The sequence below is a fragment of the Lepeophtheirus salmonis genome, chromosome 4, assembly GCF_016086655.4.
Source record: "Lepeophtheirus salmonis chromosome 4, UVic_Lsal_1.4, whole genome shotgun sequence".
NCBI classification, from domain to species: Eukaryota; Metazoa; Arthropoda; class Copepoda; order Siphonostomatoida; family Caligidae; genus Lepeophtheirus; species Lepeophtheirus salmonis.
The window spans coordinates 22039106-22066157 of record NC_052134.2 but is presented as its reverse complement, the minus strand read 5'-3'; the positions used below and the strand labels follow the sequence as shown (position 1 = coordinate 22066157).

The window sequence follows — 27052 nt, the reverse complement described above, 5'->3', positions numbered from 1 at the left end:
AAATCCATTTATTAGCATGCCATAGGAAGAACATACTTACAAAAGAAGAATGAACGATAATTATTATTAATTTCTAGTAGAATTAAGGGGTCACAATTTAAGTTTTGTCTAGTAAATCTGTCGAAAAAATATCCTTTAGTGGGTCAATGAAAGGAAAAGAATAAAAGAGTGGACGTTCCTTGCAATCATTTACAAAAAAAATATATTTTGCAAATACAGAGTAAAAAGAAGTGGTGGGTTTCGGTCTGACAACCTATACAAGTTTAGGGCCATTGCTAACTTTCATAATTTGCGAGAGGTAAAAGAAGGAGAGAGATTTAGAAAGAGAAAAGAAAAATGAGGCTTTATTTGGGTCAAAACCAGCTTTTAATGACCTCGGAGGCCCCAAAAAAATATAATAGAAAGATTCTTAGTTATGATATGCGTGTACTTGCGATATTTCATACTGATCTGTTAGACCATTTTGTATTCCATATCTGATAACACCAAAAATAAACTTATAAATATATATAAGATATATTTTTTGGGGGAAAGGCTTCAGAAACATTAAGGAGAGCTCCCCAAAAAGGGGTTAGCAACGACGTTGGACCTGTGTAAGAACTTCCTATTTTCCAGGTGGTGTTACACTGATTACGTTATAAACATTATATCATTACAATGACCAACTAACCTAGGAATTGTCTTTGAAGTCCATTTACGAAATGGAAATTTCCTTTTCTAGAGCCTATAGAGAAAAAAAAATTAAGCACAAGGCTTATCAAAAAAATAATTGATCCCGCGTGCGGTGTACATTAAGCTACGTCGCTCTACCACTGTTATGTTTTTTATTGGATCAAACTAATTAGGTTATTTAAAGATGTCCGTTCTGGAATTGTCTCAAAGAAATATTCAGTCAGGAACTCAATGAGTTCGAGACCAACTTAATAGATAAATTGTAGATGACGTCATGTGTTTTCAATGTTGTGAGGATTGGCATATTTAGGTCATGTGATGTTAAATATTTTGAATGAATTATATTTGTGCAACTCATAAATCAGGATAGTGGAAAAAACGGTACATTGATTGAAACCGAAAAAATCGATTCACGATTTAAAACGATTCAATTTCATTCTACGGTCTGGACAGAAATATCGGTCTAGAAAAATTATTTAAGACTAAAATGGGGAAAACTCGGCCTTGGACAGAGTCTCAACACTTGTTTAAAAAAAACAATCCTCAACGATCTGAATGTAAATATTTAGATGGGGGAGATAAATATATCCATGCATGCTTATACAAGAGTATTCTGACCCATTGAGCTGTAGAACTATTGTGTAATTGCATTGCAATAAAATCAATATATCTGCCCTGGAGTTTAACCACATCAAAGACACCTGCTTTGTTCCTTCAATATAAAGCTAAAAATAAATGAACTGTGCATTGTGGCATGGTACAAATTGTAACATATACAAAAAGGTGGTAGACATGAGAGTATCTCACAACCTTTCCTCTTCCACAAGATGAAAAAATCCATAAAATCAGTTTTTATCCAATTCTTCCCAACTGGGGAATTATTCTTGAATTCTACATTAAGGTCGGTTACCACGAGGACTTGTCGGTCCTTAAAGTAAGGGAAAATCAATCCCATGTGACGTATAAAGTGTGTTTTACTTTTTTGTAAATTATTCTATTATATAATAATGTACATAGAATGCCCGAATTATACTGCATTATGATGAAAACATGGATATTTTGTAGAAAATATGCGCAGTACTCTTAATGCCAATCTCCAAAGCTGTATAAAACTTGTCTTAGAAAGTGGGAGTCGTATTCTAAACATAATTTTTATTCCATTCTGAAAAACATAACATCTTTGTACACAAGTGCGTTTATTCACAGAAGACGAAGAGTAATAAAGAGGGTTTGTTCCGTAGTCATGAGTACTTTGTTGGACTCAAGAGTATAATTGAGGATCGATATCGGAGTAACTCCAGCCTATATGCCCATCCTATATACAGAGGAGCATCTACTTGCAGAAGATCTAATAGAACGCTATACCAGCTGAGCTGTTGTTTTCTTAAGCATTCATTAAATTGTCAGGGAAACCACGTTCATTTTGTTCTTACATTCCGACAGGACACATTCTATGCTATGCATATCTCATATATATATATAGAGAGAGATGAAAATCATGTGTATTTTGGGAATGTTAAAAAAAAAAATAGGAACCGAAAATCCAACATGACTACCCTGACAATTTCAAAATATTTTGGAGGAGAGCAGCTTAGCTGTAATTAAGCTCTGATGACGTTAAATTAGATCGTCTACAAGCAGGTGATGAAAAAAGAGGGAGATAATACAACAAACAAAGACATTGGCAAGAACTACTCCGATGTCGATCCTCAATTTCCACTCTGAGTTCAACAAGGACTCACAATTATGACTCTTCAACAAAACTTCAAGGTTACTCTCCGTAAGGTTATAAAAAATATAAATTTATACCATTACGCGTGTACGACTGATGTTTGACTTCCACCCCGCTTTTTAATATTGACGTCATAGTGTATAAGTGGTTGCGTGTTGTCTCAAAATCTGGTTTTCTTGCCCAGCAGTCGTTATACCACATTAAATGGAAATTTCATCAATAGTGACGTTATAGAATATGATTGGTTGCGTTTGTTGTTGTTTTTTCAAAATCAGTCTGTCTTGCCCAGTAGTCGGTAGGATACATCAAATTGAAAATTCTAGTAAGCCCGATATGATGGTCTAACCTTTCATTATAAGTTCCTGGCTCTCCGTCTTTATTGAGCACACATAAATATTGAATATAGTTGAATGTTGTAGAAAATGGAAATTCACTACTCAGGAGGAAAATAATGACAACAGCTGAGCAAAAAAAAAAAAGAAGGAATTCTTCAGATTACAAATTTTTTAAAAAACGAGTCCCCTCAAAACAAACAGGATCTACATCACTACTCATATATCTTATTCGGCTTAATAAACCATTTACATCTTTTAAAAAAATCATGGACCGATCTCAGGGACCAATAGGACCAGTTCCTAAGACTGAATTGAACGTAATAAATAAGGATCCGACACAACACTAGTACAAGAGGCCTAAAAATGGCCGATTTTGACACTCATTTTTTTTTCAAATTAGATGGTCGCTACCCCGCCAAAAATGGTATCAGAGGCCTCAAACTTTGTCAGTCAGTTTTTGATTGTCACGAGCAGAAAAGGTTTAGGTACAGAGAGCAAAAAAATATTAACCCCAACTCGGAACAGTCTAATGGACGTACATAATGGACTAAAAATGAAATATTCATTCTTGTATGTATAATATAGGTGTATTGCACATACAAGTTCAGTTCTATTCACAGGTAGTAAAGTCACAGTTATACATACATACATACATACTTATAATGATATCCGGGTAATAATAAGCTGCATGTTATTCTTATTTGGTTTTGTTTGCAAACTTAACAGAGTCGATGATCGTGAATCATGAAAAGTTAGAACGTAACATACTCCTCTTCACAAAAAATTAAATAACAATAATATATTTAAATATACTGTTGAAGTATTGTAATTAGGGAAGACAGTTTATGAATAGCTTATTTGTGTTGCTCTGTTATACAAAAATTAAATTGCATTTTAACCAATAATACACACGCAATTAAGCTTGTGATGCTTCTACATAAAAACAACATTGAACACAAAAAATATTCTTTAACTTCATTTATTTATATGTAAATACAAGCCAATATTTCACAAACACATTTGAGTCAGTTATATGCTTCTTATTTAAATTTGTGGTATGATTTAATATACTCAACAATGATAACTCTAGTTTAAAGCCTTCAATTTGATTTAAGCAACTTAAATTATCCACGATATGGTATTTCAAATAAGATCCATCAATTTCTCATTTTGCCTTCTTAAAGTGCAATTTGCAAAACTCTCAAAGAGTTTAAGAAAAATAATTTATTGATAAAAATTCCCGATAATTCGTCGAAGAATACAAGTGTAATCTACAATGAATTATAAGAAAAATCCTTTTAGCCGGATTTTTTGTTAACAGGCCATAAATCTCTGTAAATACCATTTTAAGCAAAAATACGTACGTAATTAAATTTATTAACTCAAAACATGCAAATAAAGATATGTTCAAGCAGCAACACGATACAGGAAAAAAATGTATGCACATTTAAAAAGGTTTGCGTCAACACATTTAAGAAAACTAGAAAAAAACATAGGGGCCATGGTTTCTTCAGTGTTGACAATACTACATTCAAAATATGACAATTGCATCATTAATGGTAAAAGGTGTGTTACAATCAAGCGTTTACACGACCTTTTCATATTATTATCTTCCAACCTTAACAATTATCTCCTTCCATGTAAAGAAGTTAACTGATTTAAAAAGGTAAAAGGTTTGGGGCGAAAAAAATATCACGTTGGTTTCTACTCGGGCAACTGCGATCAAATAGATTATTACATTTTCACTCCTACAAACAAGCCACATTTTAAATCACTCAGCCTCTTAACTTTGAAAGGGATAATTTGAAGATTATAATATGAAAAGTTTTTTTTAAAAATAAATTGCGTGTATATATAAGATGGATGTGGCAACCTAACAATGGTAGTCCACAAAAATGGGTCATGATGAAAACGATCCGTGCGACAAAACAGGTTGGGGAATCCCAAACATAGACAATTACTGATCCCGTGGTTTTTGTTTCACCAATTGATTTATAGCTTTACTGGCATCGTATCTTAGCCCTAGGGTTGTATTGGTTCGAAATATGGGAGATACCTGATGCGCAAGTGAAAACTGGGCATTTTGATTCAGAAATTTTAATAAGTTGAACATCAGAAACCAGAGAAACTACATTAACTAAAATCTATACAGATAATGTCACATGTGTTTCCATTTCTTATCTTTAATGTAGCCACCATCGACATTGATATTGGCATTGATGCACCGCTGGAAGCTCTGCCAGGTGGTAACAATGTCATTGAGGCTCGTGAAGTTACAATACACATCAACAAAAACCTTGAGAGCTCTGAGATTCGGCGCCCACATCCGGCAGGCCCTCACTTCGACATGTAGACAGAAGGAAATGTCGAGTTTGTATCTGCCGAGTTTGGTTGCCACATTGTTTTCGGCCAGAATAGCATGTTTGTCTCCAAAAAGGACTGTGTAACCTTTGCTATGTGTGCCGTTGCACCATCTTGATGAAGCTCATCTCGATATCAATACCCTCATTGATGGCATTCTTGACGCTTTTAACAGTCTGTTTGCTTGTTTTAGTCAAGTTTCGTATCTCTGTGGATGTGTGTTCTGTTTTTTTTTGTTTTTTTAGATGGTTGTCAATGCACAAAGATTATCAGCCGACGGAAGGAAATATCAATTTCCTTATTAATCTCTTTAATACGTGTCCATATTTCAAGTAAGCACCCGCTAGAATCGGTCCTTCAAAAACGTACCAATTTTTGAAGCGCCCTCTACAAGGCATCATTTTCCCTAGTATTATTTTTTAATTAGGCCTAATTAAAGTCTAAATTAGGCTTACTAAAAACTTAATTTCTTAATTTATGATCAAGTGACTGGTAGACATATCTGATGGCGTCACTTATCAAAAATTGTTCTATGGGACGGTTTTTGGGTTTAATTCGACGCATCCTTACAAATTTAAGAACGGACGGGGCGTCATCATTTTGGGACTAATACATCCCTACGCAATACTCATATCTACACCTGGAATCATGTTATTTTTTTCATAAATGGAAGATTGCCAATATGAATATCAACAAGACACATATTTTATTACCTTAATTAGTCAAGAATCAAGAATATAATTTTATAAAAATACCTACATACACATTTGTATTTGAAGATGAGGCCTATACGTACGTAATCATCTTCATAATGTCGTCCCACTACGAGGCAATTCATTAGTCATGCACTCATCATCCTACACTAAATATGTACTTTATAAAATTACACTTGAATAGTTGAAGGTTATAATTGCAGTATTTCTCCTTGTTTTTAAAATGATTGTGGAGTGGATTCTAGTCTTGGGTTTCAGTCAGTCGATTGGAAATCCTAGACTGTTATATTTTTTGATGGACCGAACTAATTCGGTCCAACAAAAAAACTCGGTCTGGACTGGTCTCATATCAAAAATCGGTCTAGATGGGCCCTCATGGATTTCAGAGGATTGACCTGTGCTGTTTCCTTTAACTCCTCCAGGTCCAGTCTGGCCTTTTTCACAATGCCCTTCTTCCTCTCCAACGTTTTGGACTTGCTGACGGCGTATATAGTGGTCCCGGAGACGCTCAACTCCTTGGAGTGCGTGAATGTCGATCAGGTTAAAGTGTCATTTTTTCAAATTGTACATCAACTGGAGAGTTCAAGTTTGATTTGTTTTGTAACTAATTCTGTATGGATTAATATATAGGAACATGCAATAATTTCAATTTTGACAACAGTAACAGAACTCACACGCTAAAAAATGCTTAGGATTAACAGCTCTAATTAAGACCTACCCCATTGTAGTATACAGTATATAACCAAAAATTAAAAAGGCAATCCTAATAATCAACTGTCTTTCAGACTCAAGTCAATCAACGCGTACTTCCAGAACTTTTCCAACAATGAACAAAATTATTATTATTTATTTGTCAAAGAATAAATATAGGACCAATTAATTATTATTTATTCAGAGGGTCTTAAATTCCATCTCCATTCTCACCATGGATGGGAATCTCAAGGAGACAGAGGAAATGAGTCACGTATTTATACATGATATGAAGGAAAAGGAAGGAAGGATTTTATAATCCTCTCTTTCTTCTCCTTGAGACTTCAATGAGAGATGATAATTCTGGAGATTCCGCTTTTATTAACAATACAATCTTATTTGCATCTCTCATACTTTGTAACCTCAGGAGCATATACTTTTTTTAAATGCATGCTCAAGAGGATTTCGACAATTTTCACATCTCTAATAATGATAACAGCTATAGAAAAATTAAAAATGCTATTCAGATTCCAGGGGCAACCGCAGGGTAAGGTCTGAAGGGCTGTAACCCCCCAAAAAAAAAAAAAAAAAAAAAAAGTAATTTTAGCTTTAAACTAATTTTTCTTTGATCAGCATGAAAATATTTTACAAGAAAATAAGAGTGGTTTTTTTTCAACAAATAAAGCAGCAGAACCAAAAAAAATTCCAAAAATTAATTTTTGAAATATTTTTTTAAAAAATTAAATTTTCTGCGAATAGCTATGTATTTTTGAAATTTCATTTTTTTACCTTTTTGTGAAAAGCGGTGTATAATTGGAAAAAATATGTATATATACATAATCCTGTGGACGCCCCTGGGTTCATTAACAATAACAAAACTTTCACACTAAAAATGATTAGGATTTACAATCAACTCTGTACAAATAACTAATACATAAAGAGCATGGTCTTTTAGTCCAAGACAAATCAATTATCAGTAACAATTTTCTCTTTTGCAAAATTGGTTCCTGATTATCATCACAAGCAAGCCAATTAGTGCACGTTTGCGTATGACCATCAAATTCCCATTTTACCCACAACATCTGTGGAATTAATTTGTTGTGGGAACTTAATTACTAGAATTTTGCACATATACATAAAAATACTTTGACTGCATGTTCGTACATAAATTTGATAATTAGCAGGTGTATAGTATGCATGTAAATTACTTTGGTTAGTGTGTTAGGACGGATTGATGATTTACTAGAATAAATAAATGACTAGAACTTTTGTTGTGTCGGTTCTTATCTAGGACTGCGGAGACAGTTCAGTTTGCTCTAACCATGTCCTACATGTGGGTCCTTAAAAAAGATACAAAAGATGTCTCCTGATGTCATTAGAGGTGTTCTTCCTTAAGACAAGCACTACATATATGTAGCAACAAAACATTTAGGGGGAAACACATTTAATAATGTCATCCTTTGTCTTGATATAACTTCTTTTTTTTTTTTTTGAAAAAAAAAATTCAAATATTAATTTTTTGTTAAATAATTCCTTATATCCCTAGCTAGAATTTTGGGCATGTTAAAAAAGAAACCTAAAATCAACATGGTAACCCTGACAATTTGAATAATGTTTCGGAGTAGAGCAGTTTAGCTGTCATGCCCTTTCATTGGATCAGTTACAAGTAGCTGTGACGAGGGGGATATAGAAATAAACTGGGACATAGGCAAGAATTACTCCGATGCAGATCGTCAATTCTACTCTGAGTCCAACAAGGACTTCCAATTATAACTCAGCAACAAATCTTGAAGGTTACTCTATGCATTTTATTAGTGCACATAAATGTTTAATCAGGTTTGGATATAATTGAATTTAATAGACGAGGAAACTCACTCTTCAGGAATTGAATAATAATGACAATAGCTTAGAAAAATATATATACCTCACTCTTCAGTTAGCCAACTCCAAAATAATTAACAACCTATAATAAACACGATTTTCATCACTACAAAAAAGTATTTCTTGCTCAGGAGAGTCATTAGCTTTAGATGAGATTTTGATTGAGCGAACAATACCATAACAATGGGCATGTGAATAGGAAGATTCCTTTCGAGCCGGAAATTAAAACAGATCTAATGGAAGCAATCAATATATAAAAGGAAGGTGAGCTCAAGAAAGTTTTAAGAACATTTCAGCAACAACTCTCACATTAAAATTATTAAATTTTTTTTATGAGGTTTTAGGAGTTACGTCGAGATCTGGTATAAGATATTACCAGATATTGGTAAGGAAAAACATGGGATAAGAAGTAAACTTGTCCATAAACATTTAGCAGATGTTCGTAGAGTGCTACTACAAAGCAAGAGTGTCCACAGGCCGTGGGCAGCAGGGGCAGGGGCTCCAAAAAAAAATTATATTTGAAAATTTTTTGCAGAAATTTTATGTATGAAATTTAATTTTGGCAATTTTTTTAAACAACAATGGATTTTTTTCCATAAATTTTTAACAGCTTTGAATTTTGAAATTATTTTACCCAAAAATTAATTTTTGATAATAGCTATGAATTTTTGAAATTTTTGGGAATTTTTTTTTTCAAAAAATTCCAAAAACCAAGACCCCCAAAAATATAATCTTTCGGACACCCTTGAAAAGAATGGTTAATTTACTTTGTTTTAGTTGTCGAACTGGATTTAGGATGACTCCAAGAGGCATACAATCTTTGTCTTAAGGATATTCATTCTATAGTAAATAGCATCCCTTGTAATAGTTTATTTTTATCCACAACACGGAAATAAGAATGTATAACGATGTAATAACAAGTGATGCCGAAATTATGTAAATAAAATTTTATTTATATTTTTGACCTTTATTAACATTTTTAAGTAGAAAAGGTGTATTAGTTCAATTGTGCCATACTAACAGCTCTGATTACACACTCTCTTAAGTTTTCCCTCCTTAAAAAGCTCCATTTCTTAGGGGTTCCCCACCCCCATCGAAACTATCCATCTTGCCGCCAAAGATGAGGTTTTTTCCTCTATAAATATTAAATGCATCCTTCATTTTTATACATTACTTGGAAATCACAAGTAATAGCATATTTTGAATACATACTTGGGTAAGATATATAATTAAACTAGGCAATAAAATGATGGAATTTTATATATACACCAAGGTTTAAGTCTTTTTATATATTGGTTCCCATTTTGACATCCATTAGTAAGGACGTCCGCAGGATTTGGGCTGCAGAGGATGTAGCACCCCCCCAATCAAAGAAATTTTTACCTTAAAGTAGAAAATTAAATTAAATTTTTCAATTTTTTTTTTCCAAAAAAGTTTATTTTAGATTAACTGTAGATTTTTCTAGAATTTTTTTTGATTATTTTTGAAAAGCTGTGGATTTTTAATTTTTTTTTTAAATTGTATTATTTGTGAATAGTTATGAATTTTTGAATTTTTTTTCCAAAAACATGTAATACTTGAAAAAAAAATTGCAAAAAATTTAATATGTTGTGAATAGCAGTTTATTTTTTCAAAAAAATTATATATTTGAAATTGTTTTCAAAAAAAAAAAATTTTTTTTTAACTATTTTACTTCAAAAAAATACAAAAATGAAGCGCCCCCCAAAAAAAAAAAATATATATATATATATATTACTGCAGACACAAATGACTATTTTCCTTAATATAAATGAAAAAATGATCTTCATTTTTATAATTTACATGGTTGTTTAGGCCCCCAAAAAATTACCAAGATCAAGAGTGCTGACGTCACGTGAAAACGCTCTATTAATAATAAATTAATTAAAAAAAATTTTTATTGATGTTCCAGTACAGGTACTTTGACCCATCTCTACTTTGAACTGAAGGAAATAAACGATTAAGAGCTTTTAAGTGACATACAAATACACATATATTTTTTTCAAATATATGTGTATTTGAAAAGAGAAATTTATAAACCTCGATTAAATTCTCAATACCTTCCTTAAATACTCGCCAGTTGAAGGCTCTTACAAATAACTAATTCTCTTTATAGCATTCCTAATCCATTCGCTACAGTACTATTATTTTTAATTTATTTTTTCACTCATTAAAAAACATATTTTAAGTTATATGGTAAATAAAAAGAGTAATAAACGTAAAATGTGTCATGCTAGAGAAAGTTACACACCACAGGGATGTAATGACTGATTACATAGTCCCGTAAATTAATATCAGATTCCGGTGTATGGTCCACCATATGCATATTAGAGTTATATTTCGGTTTGAAAATCCTAGACAAATCAAATCAAACTAATTTGGTCCTTAAAGTAATTGAACCAGTCTGAAAGATAACAAGTAAAACTTTCTCATTCTACAGAGTAGGCCCCCAAAACTTGGAGTAACATTTAATTATGATTTCATCCTTGTTATTTTTAGTTGAGATGTTTTTTTTTATTTTAAGAAATGACATCTAAAACAAGAATAAACGAGTTTTGTTTTTTATACCATGCTTGTAAGTGTAAAAGTGTTGGAGCAAAAAGGGAACGCGTGTGCAATCTCATCCGTGCCGGCGTCAGTGCCGAGAATACTTCAGAGACCGTAGGCACCTCCATCCAAACTTCCAACAACACCAATAATAAGTCAAATAAAGAAGGGAATTGTGTTGAAAAGTGTTTACAGCTACGAAGAACCAAAACTTATGAGGCAACAATATGGCGAAATTCTGGCCTGCCCCCTCCCTGACCTCTACCCATTGGACTTGTTTGTTTGAGATGCCTTGGAGAAAAATATCTCCTGTACCTCTCATCCAAATTTGGATTATATCTGAGCTGTCACCGTAACAGCATGTTACGCCATGGAAGCTGCCTTCATCTTCAAGAGCTGCCAATAAGTTCGCTAGCGTGTCAAAGCTGTTATTGCAAGACATATTGAATAAAAAATATAGCTAAATATAGTATTCAAACATATCACAAATTATTTTTTTGATAATAGCATCGATGCAACGCCAGAAGCTATGTACATATGCTAATAATGTAATTGAGGCTCATGGAGTTTAATGTTCTTCAATGGAATGGCAGCTTGAATATTCGGTGCCCTTATCTGGGAGGCCCTGAACTAGAAATTGTGCCAGAAGGAAAAGCCCAGCGTGTTGGCATCTGGTAATTCTGAAGGCCAAATTATTTTCGGCTAAAACAGAATGTTGTTCTCAAAAAGGACTGTGTAACTGGTAACGTGTGTGCCAATGCACCATCTTGTGGAAGTACCACATTATCGTCAGGATCCAGTCCCTGATCGAGGGAATCAACTTAGTCCTCAACATGTCTACGTATTCAGTAGCGTTGAGCTTGAACCCTGTTTTGAACTTGATGAGTGGTATCGCCTGGCTGCAACAAATTACCGATAATGGGTGCTGTGTAGTCAACAGGGTGCAGGCTTCCTTTCGATGTCAATACAGTCATTAATGACATACTTCACGCCGTAAACAGTCTGCTTGCTTGCCATAGTCAAGTGTTGAATCTCTGTTGAAGTATGTTCAGTGCAAAGTGGAGTATGAATCTCAATTCCTTTGTCTTTTAAATTATAAATTCCTACCATGTGTTTTTTTTTTATAAGTGTCCATATTTCAACAACGCAGCCCGTAATGATAAAACTAACAATTTAATACATTATACAATTAATAACTAATATTTAGATACCAACTAAGAGTTGGCAATAAGAAAAAAAACCCAAGGCTAGCTACAATTGGAACTTTTTCCAAACTTTCCATTTATTCTTGACGGCCAAGAGAATAAAAAATGGCAACGTGAGCGTCCGCTCTTTCCCTTGAGTCCTTCAGATAAATAAAAAGTAAGAAACAAAAATTGAAGGCTATGAATATTAATTCCAAGGAACGTCAACTGATTAAATATATAAGACTAGTTGGCATCTGTTTTGAATTAACACAAGGAAATAGTTGATAAGTGGATCTTCATAATAATAATATTCATTCAATAACATCAATTGTGAAATATTAGACGTGATACAGAAAAAAAAAAAAAAAAAATGCACCAGACAATAAACAAAAAAGAAAAAACATAGTTGGCACGTCAACATAAAACAATCATGAGCAAAAATAAAGAAAATCCCATTTTATTTTTATATATACATATTTGAGTCAATTATAGGTTAATTATTTAAATTTGTGGTATGAGTTAAGATACTAAAGAATTTAAGTTAGAGCTTATAACTGTATTTGATTTGAGAGACTTAAATTCGCCACATATGACTTTTCAAATAAAAACGGTCAAATTTCTTATTCTTTTGTGTCGATCAATTTTGGTCATTTTAAGTGTCATTTGTGACGTATCCAAAGGGTTAATAGGAATAAATTGCTGATAGAAATTGACGATAATTCATGGAAGAATAAAAATTTAGTTCATATAGCTTTGTTTAACAATACTGATAATATTTGATTCATAATTTAAATTCTTACTTTGAATTAGTAGGTTGAAGTTGTAATTTGATAGATGATTAGTAGGTTGTAGTCAATACGTCAAAGAAACACTAAATGACTCATTTAAAGGCAAAAAACATCGAGTAAATAACGTCATCTCTCTTTGATAGTAATCATGGGTCATAATTATATTATGAAGATTAAGGCTCCTTATCAAAGAAGATAAACATAACAAGATTAGATAAGAGAGACCGTGGACAATTGCAACACTTTTTGGCTCTCAATTGCTCGAAGCTGGTTTCACTTGGAAATCCCAATATTTAAAACAAAATATCTCCCTAATTTTATAATGCAAATATTATACAATTCAATAATTTTCTCACAAATTGCATTTGAAAGCACGGCGTCGAATGTTAAAACTGTGCTTGTAGATGAGGACGGTTTCAATTATTAAAAAATATCGAATTTGAGTTAGAAATAAAAAAAAAATCGACTAAACAATATTTTTCGACGAGTAAATTACCGGACTAAAGGCGAGTTACCAAACCTATTGTGCGTGTACACGTTTAGTGTATATATACAGCGTGACCCATAAGTCCGAGGACAACTTCAACTGCTAAGAAAGTACAAAAATATTTATTCCTCAATTTTTACTCAATTGCAATCAACGCAAAATTTTCTTCAAAATGAGCCCCAGTTCATTCCACATGGCCACTATTTGCGTAAAATACAGCTATCAGACGTTCCCCACATGCTTTACACCATGTTTGGCACCCCTCTTGCACATACTTTGTAGTATGTGAAGGTGCTCCGTCCTCCTGGAAACAGTATTACCCTTCCCAGTGTTGTTTTAGATCCCGAGAAGAACTTGGGACTATAACGTGTTCAGATAGATTCATTGATTGACCTTAACATCATTAGGAATGAAGATCCAAGGCATCTTCATCCCGCAGGAGGTGTCGCCCGCTGAGACCATCACAGAAGACGGCTTATACCCCATAAACGCGCTGTAAAAGGAGAAATCGCATTACATATTAGGTCGAAACTCGCACTGGACTCGACATATAATACAAAAAGGCGTTACAGAATTATGTTAGTGACAACTCAATCCCTCTAGCAGAAATAAAAAGAGTCAAGAAGATAAATAAATTGGACAAATATTCATTAATAACACAGGGTAATAATGAATTGAAGACAATAATCGAATTTATCTATAAGTGCAGAATCCAAAACTGATCTCATTTTTTCTCTCAGCCATCTGAAATTGGAGCTATCTGGGATTTTAGTAATTCGGGACTATTATCACTCAAAGTCATTTTGTATCCTCAACTCCCAAATTAAAAGTAGGATTAATATCACTTATGTAAAAGTGTTTATGATTAATAAGTGTTTTTATTTATTCTGTATCTTGTTTTGAAATCCATATATTTCCATTTTTAGACCCTTATCACGTACCCATAAAACATAGTGATGAGGAATATCATAGAATAGATATGGAGGCCTGCTTTTATAAATATTTTTCAAATATGAGAGTTAATAAAATATGGAATCATGGATATTAGGAGAAATAAAAATGATTTATACTAGTCTAAAAAGTATATAATAATCATTAGCTTACTCGTACGCATGAGATAACATGAATTATAATTCTTGAGAAAATAACGAAGAAAAGTAAGAATAGATGAAGAGATGGCATGGAATGTAGGTCGTTATTTTTGTGGGAATCTGAAGGAGGAAGAAAAGGGTGGCCCGCCCCCTCTTCCCTTCCTGCACATTAACAAGATGGATATCACTTAAAAAAGCCAGTAGAATGCCAAAAGAAAGTGTCGGAGTTGGTTTATGGATGTATAGTATACATTTAGTTCCAGGATTCAAATAAAATATTCTCAAAAGTCTTTTATTTTATTTTTTAACGGAAGTATACTATAAAAATACTTAAAACTGCAATTCCAAGTCAAGACTTTGCCCAAAAATTATTACCTTTGTTCTGTTTCTATTTAAAAAGATAGGTTGTAAGATAAATAAAAGTTACGACGTACTTTGGTCATGATCTCAAATACTCGTTATTTGCAGTCTAAAATCTAAATAGTAAGTGAAAAATGGACTTGGTTTTACACCAAACTGAGCAAACCAGGGCGCCCACATGATTATAAATAAATCTATGTATATATATTTATCGAAAATTAAAAATTTTGGAAAAAAAAATTATGAAAATTTAAATTTTTTGGAAAAAAATTAAAAATTATATTTCATATCAAAAAAATTTTAATTTTTTTTTGAAACATTACATTTTTTGTAATTTCATGAAACCAACAACTATTCACAAAAAATTAATTTTATGGATAGCTTATCTTAAATTATATTAAATTTTTTGGAAAAAAAATTTGAAAAATTAAATCAAGTTTCAAATATTAAATTTTCTAGTAAAAAGTAGAAACCCTTTAACTGGAGGGGGGCTACAACCCTTCCAGCCTACCCCCTGAAGAAGCCCCAGTAAACTCAAATAATTTTAATTGGTCATACAGGATATTGTAAAATTCATATATAAACGAACCTTTTAATAAAATGAACTGCAGTTTCCTCCATCTTATCTCAATAGTATTACTATAAACAAAGATATTTATGATACAGTGATTGCCTTTTATGTGTCTATTTGAGATTAATGTCGGAACCATCAGACCTGAGCAAAGAACTTAATTATGTAAGTTATTCAAATGATGAATTAATAGTCCTACGTGTAATGAATATAATACAATAATGGAATATTTTCGGGAAAAATTGGAAAAATTAAATTATTTCTGAAAAAAAAAAAAATAAAGAATCCAGAGCTGTTTATCTCTGATTTTTATGAAAAATCAAGTTTTTTTTTTCCTAGATATAATCAAAAATTCCTTAATTTGGAGGGAGCTAAAGCCCCTGTACAGGGTACAACAAAGTGAGACAAAAAAAATATTAAGACAACAAAGTTAACGTTTTCTTTGCAGCGTGACATGAAGGAGAGTCATAATCACCTCCAGACTTTTTTAGTTTATTCCTGACTCTCCAGACAAAGGTCTTGTTCAGGTTTAAGAGGCTTGAAATCTCAAGATTGTCTGTTCTGGTACAGATCCCAAGAGGGGCACTCAGACTTTTCCACGATTGTGGAATAAATATTTTCTTGGTCGATGCCATTTTTTGTTAACTGACGCCAAACACTTTAGTCTGTCCGCCAAAACTAGAAACAATGACAAAGCAACGTACATCGTGAAACGGATTCTAAAGGTATAATATCATAATCAATTAATTATTTGAGTCTGCTTACTTTGGTATAACACTGAGTCGAATCTTCAATTATTATGTCATATTTTACATTGCATAGAACAGATTCTTCCATACATTTATTTCTATTTACGTACTCAAAATAATTAAATATCTTCTATAACGCACATAAAATCTTTGACAAATGTTTAATTAGTTTATGGCAGAATTGAAAGATATGAATTCAACTGAACACGTTAATAATTATTTATACCACAGGAAACGAGAAGCCTTGAATGTGACAGTTTACTGAATGATTTATATATATTATAAGAATAAAAATTAAATTGTAACATATTCTTGATTCCAACCACGGCCAGATGTTTATTTGGTATGTAGGTATATCATTTATATATATATATATACCAAATATATTCAAAGACGGAAATTTAGTAGATACTGCCATAAATTAGTTTATATGGAAAAACATCGTTAAAAATTAGAAAATTACTTGAATTAAAGCCCTGTAAATGCTTTATAAATATAACGCAGTGGTTGTAGAACGTTAATTTATTTTAAAAAATGAACAACATCCTTTGTGAGTTAGGAATATATCTCTTTGAGTTAAATTATATAGCAGATCCTAATATGCATTGAATATATGTTAATACATCATTATCAGGGGCGTCCGCAAGATTATATTAATATATATATATATATTTTTTTTTTTTTTTTTTGGGGGGGGGCCTTGGTTTTTGGAAAAAAATTAAAAAAAATGAAATTTCAAATATTAAATTAAAAAAAAAATCCATAGCTATTGACAAAAAATTTATATTAAATTTTTTGGAAAGAAATTTTACCCCTATTTTGCGTATAATATTTTTCATCTTGAGAAAAAAAAATCTAGTGATAAGCTTAATGCGGGGGACGCTCCAAGGGGTATTAGAGAGCAAGGTTGGGAAGACATCGCTCATAAATTTGCAAAAGCTCAAGGCCAGCATCATGAAGCAATGTAACAACATGTCCGTCAATTATATTTTGGCAACCTGCGCCAAATTCCGTACTCGTGGGGAGGCTGTGACAGAGGCTGGAGGCATCCATATTCAATCATTCTTGCCAAGATTGATTGTTAAAAGTTTATTGAGTAACATTTTTCATTAAACGTTTGCAATAAAAAGTTATTAAGGTTTTGGTTTTGCTTCTTGATCCTGGAAAATTTCCCTGTCGCACTCTGTAAATGAGAAAAAGGTTTGTACATTGACGTCTCATGATAACGCTCTATAACTACAATTACTTTTGAGATATACAATAATAAAAATCCCCTCTTGATATCGACAACAGTTAAATATTTATGTGTTTATAACATTTAACGGTATGGTCAGTTGTAGATTCAATTACCAGACTATTTATATATGATATTAAGACAAGACCAACACAAAATACGTTATTTTTATTGTCAAATAGTATTGAAAGAGACATGTCAACATCAAAGACAATCATGTGGTGAGGTAACACAAGAAATAATCTTGAACCAAAATCAAAAAAGGAGAAATGTCAAATTTAAGGTTTTACATGATGTACAGGGTAGGTATTTTACGGCAGGAACAAGTTCAGACCTCAATATCTTGCCAATCCTGAGATCTATATTTATCTATGTGTGCTCATCAAATTTAGTAAAGAAAACTGAATAAGAAAACTACTAAATCCTTGGGATGTCCTCCGAATACAAACGTACAAAAGATTTGTGAATTCCCTTTCACTTGAACTTGAGAAATAGAGAAGAAAGAGCCAAAATCAGTTGTTAGGGGTGAACAATTTCTTCCAACCATAGAATTATGTTCATTCTATAATTGTTGGGAATTCTTCGCAGCTACTGAATAAGAGCTAATTCGAATTTAACCAATCAACAAAATACAATGTAAATTTTGATGTTCATGAAGTAACACCGTATTTTACTTCAAACTTTAAGGCAACCTTAAAATAATATAATCAAAAACGCTTAATCACAACAGTTGGGCGTATATTAACTATCGATATGAATCTTAATTATGATAAATGAAATATATTTAATTAAGATTCATTTCAACAATGGCATAAAAAGAACTTTAAAATGCAATCCATACAAATAGCCCTTTTATAAAATCACACCTTTCAATCCACAGAAATTATAATTTAGTGTTGGATTCGCGTAAGACAACTCAAACTCGTAAAAAACTCGACATAACTAATAGTCAACAATTTTCTTCACCTCATCGAAGAATCAAAATTACAGTCAAACCTGAATGAAGTTGGTCAGGCAATGGTAAGTAAAAAAGTTACTTATTAGTTCAGGTGAAGGAACTGACACAATACTAATCATCACTATTTCATTCTTGAAGAGAGAACAATAAGTATACAATAATTACTAGTGCGGAAAGAGAAAGAGTTACTCTCACGATGTATTGCAGGGCTATAAGTGTAAGTCCTTGTACAAGTCAGAGTAGAATTGAAAATCATGATCTTTGTCACTCCTGCCTGTGACATTGCTCAATACGGAGTGGGGGGTTTGTGTTGATTTCCTGTGTTGAAACATCTCCTCTTTATATGAGAAATTCATTTTCTCCTCCCCCCCCCAAAAAAAAAAAAAAAAAAAAAAATCATCATAAAGCAGGCAGCGGATATTAACAAGGCTCTTAATTCAGGTGTACTATTTGTCTCACTCTCGCCTACTCCTCGCACTCTTTTTTCATTAGAAACTACACAGCTCTAGTTGAGACAGCTAAGCTGTTCTCCTCCCAAACATTATTTAAACTGTCAGGGTGACCACGTTGATTTTCGGTTTCTTTTTTTTAACAACCCAGCGTTCTATATTACTTACTCCTTCCTTGTTAACTACTCAACAGACTATGTAAGTGTTAAATAAAGACCGTTAAAAGCAGGTGCATCTATAAACCTATGTAATTTTTTATGTGACTGCTGGCCGGTGATCGTAAGGATAAGATTAATAGGTTTTTTTTATGTTAGAAACTTCCTGTGTGGGAACTGATTGTTGCTACAAGTTAGAACGGAAACACGCTTAAATGAACTGACCATTAGACTAGGTTTGACTGTTCATATTTTCTAATATTAACTACATTATTTGTTGAATACTTGACTGCCTGACTGAGATAGTCAAAATGATTTAATGTTGAATATAGATTGTATCAATTCCATGAAAAAATATTGTCATCTGTCTGGCGTATTTACGCAATGCTCAAAAATTCGAACTCGACCGAACTAGGTATAACTCAACTACAACACTAATTAATTCCTACTACTAATTATGAAAGGTGTCTACAGAGGGGTTTATAAGCTATATAACAAACTATTAAGGAACCACAAATCCATTTTTGTTCAAGGTGGCGAGGGGGGATTTATGATCCTTACATCTTAAGGCAACTTGATATTCTTTCTTAAAGAACATAATGTTTTTGTTTATATCATTTACTTTGTTTTTACTGTCAGCTGTTCCTTTTTCTCCCTTATTTTTTTTCCACCCCTTATCAGTTTTTTGAACATTGTAGATTGATTTAATTCAAATGCTGCTATCCTTTAAAAAAATTATTCAAATTGCTAAAATGACCATGTCATATTTTTTTATAACTGTATTTGTGACCCGTTAGCACGAAAGCAAACTGGAATGATTTTTCTCGAAATTGAGTCTATTATTCTCCGACGAAATTTCGTCAAATTCTAACAACTAATTATTCTTATCAACCATTTAAGCGTTTCGTAAATTGCAAAAAAAGTACCCAATAAAAAAAAATGTGAAATTGACTCATTTTATGATTGAAAGGGGCGATATCGGGCCCTATTTAATTATCTTAAATCAAATGAAGTTTCTAAAACATATTATTAAAAGTATCTTAATTCATATCACAAATGAGAGTACAGAGCCTAAAATTGGTTCAAATCAGGGGCGCCTACAGGATTATATTTTGGCTAGGGATTTGTTTTTGGAATTTTTTGAAAAATTCCAAAAATTCACCGCTATTCACAAAATTATATTTTTTGGAAAAAAAATTGAAAAATCCACAGCTATTCACAAAAAATAAAATTTTTGGGAAAAAATTTGAAAAATCCACCACTGTTTAGTAAAAAATTATATTTTTTGGAAAAAAAATTCAAAAATTAAATTTAAAATATTAGATTTTTTGGCAAGAAATATCAAAAATCTCGAAAATTTAAATTCTTGAAAAAGAAATCAAAAATCCATAGTTATTCTCAAAAAATTAAATTTTTTGGAAAAAAAACCCCTCTGCTCTTCACTTAAAGTTAAATTTTTGAGAAAAAAATTCCAATATTACATTTTTGGAAAAAAATAAAATTGCAAATATTAAATTTTATAATAAAAAGCAAAAATTCTTTAATTCCCCCCCAAAAAAAAAATTAAAGAGCCCTCCACCCCACCCCTTCAAATATTTCTAAAAATATAAGGACTGTATGTATGGATGAAGTAAAATATAAGCTGGGATTTTCTCCTTTTCTTTATTCTTTTTCTCTCAAGATGATTTTATGTTGACACACCATATTTGCATCCGTACAAAGAAGAATAAGCAAACAAGTTATTTAAATGTCAAAATGCTACGAACAAATTCATCCATTTCTTGTAATTTCACTTAAGCTCTTCTTCTTTATATAAAATTTGCAAAGAATAATAAAAACAAAAAAGTGAAAGTTTGAAAGAAAATGGGTTATCTCCCTTAACCATCTCAAAATCTACATACCTTGATAATCAAAGTCCAAAGAACGGAAAATGTGCTGTAAAAAAATATCTCTAGTCATGCGAATGCTTACGTATGATTAATAATACCACACAGAAGAAAGTGAGTGATGTTATTAAGATACCGGGTTCACGATCATTATAATCGTGTCTCCACACCACCCAATACAATTAACCCCACCGTTACTTCCATTCTAATTCTAATTTAACAGGAATGTATAGCAGAGCTGGGAACTTGGACTCGGAGACTTGCGACTCAAATTGACTTCATTTTTGAAAAATTTCCCCTAAACTTGATCATTCAATCAAAAACTTGTGCTTTCAGAAAAGTTTCCGACCTCAACGTGAAGATGGTAGCACCCGTACATAAATACTACTAACATCTATCGAGCATCCATACACAATTACTTACCAAAGTTTCTGACATTTTGGATGGCCAGTTGTTATCTAACAGTCCTATGAGTAAGTTGATCTGAGTGTTTTTTTGTGAAAATGGACCCAAATTTTACATCATCTTTTTGCCTTCTCTCTAACATCTTTACAATTAGAAACATGAGATAAATACAAAAATTGATTATTTTTTTGCAGCTGTTGTTGGATTGCGTAATAAAAGTGATCACCGCTTAAGAAGAGCTAATTCCTATTCAACCAATCAACGTTCAGAAAACTGATTACGGGAAAAGAAATAGAAACATTGACAGACGACAACAAAATAAAGTGTATATTTATTTCTTATGTATGTAGATAAAGCCTAATATTTCCTTCCAGAAACCCTATATATTCATTCAATAAGTATGTCGTATTTGTGAATATTAAAAGATCAATTTGACTATAAAGTTCATGAAGTAAAGATTATCACTAGAAAGAGAAAAAAGATAAATCAGAATTCTACAAAGAATACAAAGAAACTAATCAGCTTTAAGGTATAGAGCGTCTTCATGTGACGTCAGTACTTTGATGTCAGCCATCTTTTTAGGGAGTTAAACAATCAAATTATATAATATATACACACATTTTTTTCATTTAGACTAAGGGAAACGGTGAAATATTTTCGAGGATTTTGAAATCAAAATGGGACTGTCAAATATAAGGCCCTTAAGTGTCAATCAAATATATATATATATATCTAATTTATGTTTGTACTATATATCAGAGCCTAATAATTGTCATGAGTGAATATAAAAACAATCTTGAACAAAATCAAGAAAAGGAGAAATGTCCAAAAAACAATTACATCATCGACATATTATTTCAGTCAACTATAGGATTTTTATTCAAAGTTCTGGGATAAGTTGAGAAGTTCACTATACTTTCGAAACTTCATTAGATATATGTGTGATATTTTTCACATAGTCTTCTACTTTTATCTACCATAATAATTGATCCAAAACAAAATTCAATTGTAATAGAGATTTTGAGTACGTATTAAACATTTGACTTAATTCAAATAAAACAATTTTCTATGGTATCGAGTATTATTAAATACAAATGTTCAAAATTTTGTCCATTTTATCTGACTTAATATGTTATCCATGGGGCTGGCTATAAGAGGACGTACCTTCGATTTATAATACAAACTGTGACGTCAATGAAAATGGCTTATTCTTATATTTTAACGATTATAATTACTTTCTAACAACAGATTGTATGCAAAAATAATCAATGAACAGTTGCAACGCAGAAAGCATAAAAATCAAATAAAACAATATTTTATAACTACACTTATTGGCAGACTTTTAACGCTTTTCCTTGAGTATTCCTCTAAAATTCTACTTTTCAGTTATAGAATTTCATGTAATGTAATGCGTCTTTTGAACGAACATTACATAGTTTCTTTTATGACTCCAATTACACTTATTATTTCTTTAAAAACTCAGTCACTTAGCCGGATTTATATTCCACATATTCTTCAAAGGAAAATATTCATATTAGGACCATGGAAATATGGATTTTAGATTCATAAGAGACCGAATCCTTACTCTATCTATGATGTAACAAGCCGTAAAGAATCACTTCCGCCTTCATAAACAACTCATCTTCTCTCTATCTTAACACGCAGAGAGAGATGGAACAATACACAATCTTTGTTGTTCATTAAGGAACTGAATATAAATTTTTCAAAAAAGGTTATGCCAAAAAAAGAAAAAATGACTCATAATGGATTATAAAGACCTTTACGAAGGTCATGATCATTAAAATAAACAAACACTAACTTTGTTATTTTATAATTATTTATATAATATTATTTGTGAATCGCTCAGGGTTCGTTCTCTGTAACAAGGCTGTACACACATATAGGGGGCTTTCATGGGCGTCAGCATTGCCGTTGATGTCGGCTATTTAGGGGTCTAAACAACCCAGGGTTTTTATATGAATAAAACCAGCTTATCATCAAGAATAAGAAAAAAATTGGATGTCAAAATGAGACTGATAAATATAAGTACATCTATCTTAGCTGTCTATCAAAAAGGTATTACTCTAATGTCTAGCTTTATTATATAACAGACCCTAATATGTATTAAAAATTTTAATTATCTCACAATACATTTTTATTTGGACAGTGTATGTAGAAAATTAATTAACACTTACATTGGCAAGGATATTATACAAATTTCACATCTTTAATGGATCCAAAAAAGAATTATTTATGGGTCTCAAAAGCTATTTTATAATTAACTCAAACCTTAAACCCATTGACCCTAAATTATAAAAATGAACTTGAAATGAGTTCCATTAAAATATTCAAGGACTTGGACTTAAGACATGACACTCTACTTACACACGAGAGTCAATTCATTTTTTTTAAATGATTATAAAGTAGGCAATTAAAGTATTTTTATATTTTCTTAGGACTTAAAATGGTCAAAATGAAAATATTTATGGACTTGAGACTAGAACTTGCAATATAAGGACCTTTTCCTACCTTTGTTAATTATTATTTCTTTACCCCTCACAGATCCTTTTCTGTAAAAAGGGTAGACTCGCATCCATTTATATATGATGCATCTATTTTTATTCTCAAAAATAGGAAGTAACTCGAGAGTAGTCGGCTATTACAGTGAAGGAATTTGTTTATTACTCATTGGCAGATTACAAGATGCATAATATGTAATAATATTTTGGCATAAAATCTATGTTTAAAGCATGACTTTGTAAATATGGAAATACTTGAGACGTAAATATTTTTCCCACATAGCAGCCATAAACATAAATGTTCTTACATCAAGTAGGTATTATACATTTGAATTCGTTTGGAAAGGTAACACAATTAGGTTAAAGTAATTATATGTTGAATTCGCACATTAATAGAATCCGAATAGTAAACTCAAGAGGCAACAATTTTCTGAAAATTAATCGAACACGTTGCAATCTTTTTTTGTAAAATAAGACTTTATTAAAACTCGTACAGATTTTGAACGAGTTTCAGTGTCTTAAAAGGCTACAAAGGTACCAGAAGATCCTACTAATATTAAAAAAGGATAAAAAGAAATTACCTATTTTCTCAGATTAAAAAATATGTACATTGTAGCAAGGGCGTTTTTAAATTTTAATCATTTCAGGGGACTTTGACCCAAAAAATATTATAAACTTCATAATACAATTACTTATATCAAATGGTTTTTTGACAATATATATATGATCAAAATTGGGGGAGGGGGGCTAGAAACTCCACTGCTTTGGACTATGTGCGCGATTCCAGGAGCACCAGGACATCATTAAGAATCCAGTAAAAAAAATCAAAGTATCCTCAATCAAACATGATGTGGGGGGTAATTGGAAATTATGGAAGAGCCAAATGTTGGATTTGAATATTATTCGATTATCACTAAAAAATACATTAAAAACTACAGACGAGCCATTCTTAATAAATTAAGCGTTGATTTATTAAAAACCCCATTTTTGGAAATGATCAAAAACAAGAACTCACCGAACTCAAAAGTAAATATAGTGTTCAAACACAAACATATCGAATTGACACAATACTCAAAACTCCACCAAAATATACAATTGCGACTCGAATCGAACACTATTTAATAATAAGTGTTGAGAAATTCGGTTTGGTTACACCTCAAAATAACTCAAATTTACTCTATCATAAATAACCTTTCGTCTATGAATCAATGGTACATATACATATTTATGAATATACATTTTCAACTCAATATTTCACGTTCTAATTAAATCTTTTTTTTTTTTCATCTCGTTCAAAATGATAAAATTATAATCCATTTGCACATGAACCCATTAACGAATTAGTTTCTAATTTGGGACTTTGCACAAGATGTAACTAGCATATAATTGTTGTACGATTTGCAATTTATACATCTTATAGTGTCTAATTTGATTAGAAAATCAGTCATTTTAATTCACCACTATTAATTGAAGTTATCATTTCATTTGGATCCATTGAAATTGCACATTAATTATGCATAACTGTGGACATTTGAACTTGTTAAAGGACCACAAAATACTTATAAAAACTTAATAATTAAACATCCAAAGAATTTTCAATTATTGGATTGTCCTCGTCATAATTACTATAATTCTTCAACTCATTTTTGGTTACAGCTTGTTCAATCTGCATGTATAAGTTAGAACTTGTACACAACATGATTAGAATTTGATGTCATGCTCCATAAAAGTAGGTAGGTACTCATTGAAATCCGTTTGAATAATCCTGTATTGTACTTGATACTGATTCAACATTCTTCACTCCTTAGTTATTAAGCAACCACAATTGAAATGTCCCTCAAGTGAGCCATGAGTCATTAATTTTGAAAGAGCATTATACATAAAATAATTATATTAGATTTGCAAAAATCCGTTTAAATTAGAGAACATATTATTTTGACGTCACGGGCCTTACCTTGATTGGTTAGAAGAGAAGGATTAGGTCCAATGAATGAGGAATATATTAATAAAATAAGTAATTTGTTAAAAAAAGATCACACTATGAACAATTCAAAAACTATAGAGAAGGAGACATAATATTTTCTCCCTCTCTCTATTGTAACAAAAACTATGAAATAGGTAGAGTGATGAACTCCGACGTCTGTATGGAGTCACTTCTTTATAACAACTGCTCCTCGTTTATTAGGATCTTTTTCTTCTTTCTACTTGTCAAGAATATATACACACATTACTAAGTTTTGTAGGGCTCCGCCGTCCTTTTTTTACCCTGTTGTGTATGCTGTGTGAGTTTGTGTACCTTCTCCCTTTTCTTAAAAATACGCTCGCCTCTCTTTTTCTTCTTCTTTTATTAGCAAGGAAACACACAGTCCATGCTGCTGACATTACTTGGAATAGTCGATCAGGTGCGCCTTCTACTACCTGAGATTATTCACTGTATATATTTTAATTATTATTATTATGAAACAAGTAGCGACATCTATTTCTAATAAAACTAATTACAAAGGGTCTCTTAAATACGTTCTTAGTTACTTATTTATAGAGTTGAATACATACCTTCTTGATAATAATAAAGATTAAAGGAGACATTGAAGGTTTTGTGAATTGATGGATGATAGCTTTACTTCACATACAACAAAATTTTCAGGACATTTACTTGTTCTGCTTATTTTCCCGTTATCAATGTTATTAACGTTGTTGGTTGGTTGAATTCAAATTAGCTATTGTTTGGATGTGAAGAATTATTTAATTATAAATATATAGTTGGGATAATTTGGCCAACTACAAACTAATTTGAGATCTTTTTTCTGTTTATTTGAGGATGAAAGGTTGCGAGATATAATCAGAGTAAAGAAATTGGCATATGCAATTTTTAATCGATGTATATCACGGCATTACATCACGAACAAAAAAATAACATATATTTTGTTGTCAGCTGTCGATGTTTTTGTTTCTTTCACCTTATCAGTGCTTGGAACACGTTGATAGGTTAAGCATGAAATAACTCTTGTAATTAAGGTGTGAACACTTCGCAAGAATGACTTTTTAATTATAATTCTATGGGTAATGTTTGATGTACAAGAATAGCCACTAGGACGCGCTCTATCCTATCAAAACCTGAGAGGATCTCTAATTTTAAACACTAAGAAGAAGTTTAATATCTTTCAAAATATTCAAATGATTCTGTGAGATCATTTGTTTGTGATATAAAATTTGGTCTCAGCTTGGATTTTTCACATTTTATTATTTTTTTAGTCATAATTATAG

At 31.6% G+C, this 27052-nt stretch overlaps 1 protein-coding gene across 8 annotated transcripts in view; it reads right to left on the bottom strand.

The window, feature by feature from the left end:
• Rip11 (Rab11 interacting protein) overlaps nucleotides 1-26082 on the bottom strand; it is a 61258-nt gene extending 35176 nt beyond the window's left edge. For 2 of the 8 annotated variants that reach the window (XM_040709766.2, XM_040709767.2), the window contains exon 1: nucleotides 25743-26082. The gene's annotated coding sequence lies outside the window, so the exon portion shown is untranslated. Of the gene's footprint in view, nucleotides 1-12936; nucleotides 13045-25742 lie in introns of those variants that run through there. The other 6 variants (XM_071887722.1, XM_040709762.2, XM_071887723.1 and 3 more) reach the window with 5 other exon arrangements.
• Nucleotides 26083-27052: the final 970 nt, after the last annotated feature.